A 5,147-nucleotide genomic window follows, 5' to 3' on the forward strand; every position below is an offset into this window, starting at 1 on the left:
TCTTCTCTGAGAGGCTCTGCTAGCACCTGACTAAGACAGATGCAGATACTCACATCTAACCATTGGACTGAACCTAGGGAACCCAATGGAAGAGTTAAGGGAAGGACTGATGGAGCTGAAGGAACAATATCAACTAACCAGATCCCCCAGAGCTCTCAGGAACTAAACCACCAACCAAAGTGTATACATGGATGGAGTCATGGCTCCAATTATACATGTAGCAGAGGATGGCCTTATCTGACATCAATGGGAGTAGAGGCCCTTGGTCCTTTGGAGGTTTGATGCCCTAGCATTGGGGGGCAGGGGGTGTGTGTGAGAGCAGTGAGGCGGGAGTGGATGAGTGGGTGGAGGAGCTCCCTCATAGAACATAGAATCAAAGGGAAGCAGGGATAGGATGGGAGGTTGTGGAGGTGTAACCAGGAAAAGGAATATCATTTGAAATATAAACAAATAAAATGATTAATTAAAAAACAAATTAGACACATACATACATTAGAACAGAGTTGCTGGCTTCTGCTTATAATACAATTAAAGAAGGAAAAGAAAAAAGTTGATACAGATTTCTATAATAAACATTATCAATTGAGCTTTATGGTAAGGCACACACGTCTGTGGATAAGTGTGGAGAGAGCATTACAACCCATTTCTAGCCCTAGTACTTCTGCAGTTATAGAAAGAAGTCAAATAATCAGCCAATTATCTTAGAAGTGTCAAAAACTTGTCTCCGAGGAGGAAGGCAGCTAATCACATAACACTTTCTGAGCTGAAATCATCTCAAAGTTAACAAGAAAAAGATTTAAGTGTCTTCTTCAGTGTGCCACACCTAAGGTCCATACCATGATTAGACAGAATCCCATTGAATTCACAAGAATCCAAATTGCTTGTCGGCCTGAAATGGTAATTTTATACATAGAAATAATTAATCATTGATGTTATAAATGTCCACACAAATGTGATTAAATGTAAGTTAGCATGTGTGACTCAAAATTGGCTAACATTTCCAAATGGCTATTACACAAACAGCTCAGCCCACTTAACAGCAGGAGAGTAAAACGAGATGAGATTATTTCCGAAGAAAGGGTTGTTGCTTTCCATCATTATTTTTTTCTATGAGTGCCCTCATTTGTGCCAAAGTTCTGTGACTTAATCATGTGCCTGTTACAGAAATTTTTTCTCAACATTTTTTTTATTTCATTTCTATTGCTGAAAAATATCTTACAAAGCTATCAAGTCACGTGAAGCAATACTAAAGGCCGAAAGATTTTTACAGAGTATAAACTGTTAGCCATGCTACTGGTTATTTCAAATTGAGCTAATATGTGTCTTTAAATGTTTATTAGCTAATGTCTTTGAAAGGAGCATGGTATGAGGATGTGAGAAACTTGATAGTAAAGCATTTTATAGGCTATAGAGGACCTTTGCACTTCCTCCAGGGGCAAGAATAGCTTTAGTTGTAGCCCTTTTTATTCTTTGAACATCCAGTGCTGGGCTAACAAATCATGACGTCCATATTTTATTCTTTGAGCATCCATAGGAAGGTTAGTGACAAAGCAGCCCTAGATACCTGGTTCATAGTCAAGATACACAAAGCAAGAAAGGTCTAAATTGATGCTGCCAAGTCTGCATTTCATCACTGTGCCTGTGAGACAACCTCAGTTCTGATGTTTGGAGGGCTAACTGTGGCTTGAGTTATCTTGTTTGCATTCTCATTCCTGTGTTTTCCCCATGTGCAATGTCCAGCCAGAGTGCAAGCAGCACTATTAAGCTGCAGTAAAAGCACTCTTTAAAACAAAAAAGAAGCATATTTACATGTAACTCTACTGTGACTATCAGAGTAAATGCAAATCTGTTGGAAAGGTGAGGTTTGAAGGCAGAGGAGATCTGATTTGCACTTCAGTCCAGGCTCAGGTGCTCAGTAAGAATCAGCTCTAAAAAAAGTACACATGTTTCCTACCTGTCAAAGACAGGAGCCTATCCTCTGCACAAAGAAAGACACAGAAGTACCTCTCTTCTTAACTTGATTCAAATTGTGAAGCAAGGCTGCTCTTCACTACTGGGAAGGCTGTTTGTGTAGCCCGTGTCGAGGGTGAAAACCTCATGATACTATTACACAACCACCAGAGAGAGAGAGAGGGAGAGAGAGAGAGAGAGAGAGAGAGAGAGAGAGAGAGAGAGAGAGAGAGAGAGAGAAAGAGAGAGAGAGAGAGAGCAAGTTTTTTGTTAAAGCAAGCAAAGTGAAAAGCAGCAGGAAGTAAATTCAGAGTTGCAGAATAAAATCATGTAAGAATCTTGTTTGATGGTACTGAAATGTAATTGGATTTGTGAACACCGGGGTAAACAGCTCAATGAGAAGGAAATGATATGCTGACAGTAGACACCTGAGCGTGTCTTATGAAAAAAAGAAAAAAATATAAGCCTGAAATTCCAATTTCCAAGAGCTCCACCCCCACACCCTTTATGCTTTCTTCCAAGAAGCTCTCATTTCAGAAAAAAAAATTACTCAGAAAAGGATGGAAACACATCCTAATCCATTTGACACAGTCTTAAATACTGAATATATTGGAGTATAGAACTTCATGTGGAGGGTATTTATTTCTAAGTCATTAATAAATTAGTGTAATTAAAAACCTGATTGGTGGCTAGATTCTAACAAAAATACCTCAGTTGACAAGATACTGTTGATGTGAAAAATCAACAGTTGAATTAAGCCATTCTTAGAATAGCATTGTGTGTGTGTATGTGTGTGTGTGTACGTGTAAGATGATAAAACCCCAGAGCTACACAGCTGGGGCACATCTGTGTTATCCCAGGAATATTCAGTTGTTAAAAGTTATGTGTTTATATATAATGCATGCCTTTGATTCACATCTGCATCATTAAGGGCTACCTCATCTCTGCTTTCATAGTATATCATCTTACAAGATATATTCATTTTTCTAAGCACATACTGAAAAGTGGTGGATCCGGGAAGGTTTGCTTTCTTTTCTCTATGAAATCTTGATGAACTGTTGAACAGTTACTCTGAAACAGTGCTGTTTATAGACTGTTACATACTATAGGTAGTATACCTAGAACAGGTCTCAACATAGGCATGCTCTGCATAGGTATCAGCCACTGAAACAGTGGTGTTACAGTCAGGTGTCTATAGCTAGAGATGGGGAATGAGGAATATTACCATGTCCTGTTCATGTATCCTCAAAGTCATCCCACTGTCCACATAGTTTATGAGGTCTTTTAATTGAACCCACATTGAAGTGTTTTGTGTGTTCAGATACTCAAAAGCTGAGCAGCACTTTCCTTCCCGAACATTCTATACAGATCAGTTTATTGGCTTCTGTGCAGAACACAGGTAACTGTATAAAATGAGCGTCAACCAGGTTTAAAAAAGAGAAGGAGTTCATCAGGAAGACCATCTGTAAACTGATGACAATGGTAGAGCTCTGCATGCTTTGGCTTTACAAATAAGTTTTAGGTCAGTATATAAGAGACTCCAGCACAGCTATTTTATTTCATTTGCAACATCTCAGTTTCAATAGAAATAAGCCAGCAATCCTGCATTATAAATGTTGAAGAATAGATTGTTAAGAGATAGTCAGGACTTGGCCCCAAAGAACACAGGGCTTTATCTTCATACTGAGTAGATTAAAATTTAGGCGATGAATAATTTTTTCAGTGTTTTGCTTAAGGAAGACATCTCTGTCTTCAGAAAGGAAGAATGGATGATGAAGATGTGTGGTACAGGGGGTCAGAGCAGAAGAAAGCAAAGACATCCATGTGATAAGTGCAAGAATCTTGGAGGGAGACTTTTTGTTGCAGCTCATTGGACTAAAGTCCCACTTCCTTGCCTGTGGTACTTAATTTTATTCTTAGGATTGTCTAGACTTTTCTAAAAAGCTCATTACTGTCATTACTGTAGATAGAAAAAAATAAATCATTTAATGTCTTTTAAAACCATTTTAATGAATTTGGCCAAAAATCGTTTTCTGAAGTCCTGCTAGGTACCAGACACACACCTAGGTCCTGAGAATACAAAAGGGATTGAGATTAGCTTTATCCAAAACTTCCTACTCAATAAATGCACAATGGGGGAGTTTTAGAAGCATGAACTTCTGATTAGACAACAACCAGCAAGGGATTGTGGAAAAAAAATCTGAAATAAAGGAGTATAAAGGGGTCAGGAGGAGCCAGAGGAAGAAGAGACACCACAGGCAGAGGAAAGAGCAAGCGGATAGAGCAAACAATCAGAAGGAAGACAGCCTGGCCGGACCAGAGCCTCTCAACTTCATCAGGAAGGACCCATGGATGAAGCTCAGTGTTGCTGTGTGAAGCTGTATTGTCACAGACAGAATACACACTTACTGAGACTGTACTGTGACTGTATTGATTTCGGAATTTGTCGTGTCAGCCTTTCCTTTACTGTATGTAGGATCATCTAGGAACCACATCCAAGCTGGGTTCTTCGTGGATTGGCATGACTCCTTTGGGTGCTTAGCTTCTGCTCCCGGCAAGGCAGCTGGGATCCTCTGCAGCATTTGTGTATGTCTATCAGTAAATTCTCTGGGTGTGCACAGACACAGGGCTTCTCTCTCTGGAAACCTTGCCTCATGGCTGCCCAAGCAGCACCTAGAACAAAAGGCAATGAGAGCATTACCTTTTCCCAGGCAGGCTTTCTGGTGCTTTTGAATCCAGTGTCTTGACTTCATGTAACTAATGTACTTTCTTCCTCCGAAAGGAAGCATCCTTAGAGATCCCACTCTTGTGAGATACCAGTCTTTTCCATACCAGGGCTGTCCAGCTTGCTATTTATCAGAAGGTCTGAAAATGAGGTTTAATTTCCAAACTATTCAAGGAGGCTCTTGTGGGGTGTCATTCACTGCACTGCTGACTCTTGGACCAGCACAAATTGAATTCCATGCATGCCTGCTTATCTGCCTTTGACAGCCCCTTGGAGTCTCCCGCGGTGCAATGTGGGTACACATGCTGGCTTCATTCCTAGCCCCACCCTCAGTCCCGGCTAGTTTCCACTAGCTGAGGCTTCTTCTTTTAGGGTTGTCTGTAGAGTCTGCTTCCCACCCCTGCTGACTGAAACCTTCTCTCTCAAATGCCAAACCTCCCACAATGTTTATGGGACAATCTTCAGATAAGTA

The sequence above is a fragment of the Arvicanthis niloticus genome, chromosome 16 (genome assembly GCF_011762505.2).
Source record: "Arvicanthis niloticus isolate mArvNil1 chromosome 16, mArvNil1.pat.X, whole genome shotgun sequence".
Classification (NCBI taxonomy): domain Eukaryota; kingdom Metazoa; phylum Chordata; class Mammalia; order Rodentia; family Muridae; genus Arvicanthis; species Arvicanthis niloticus.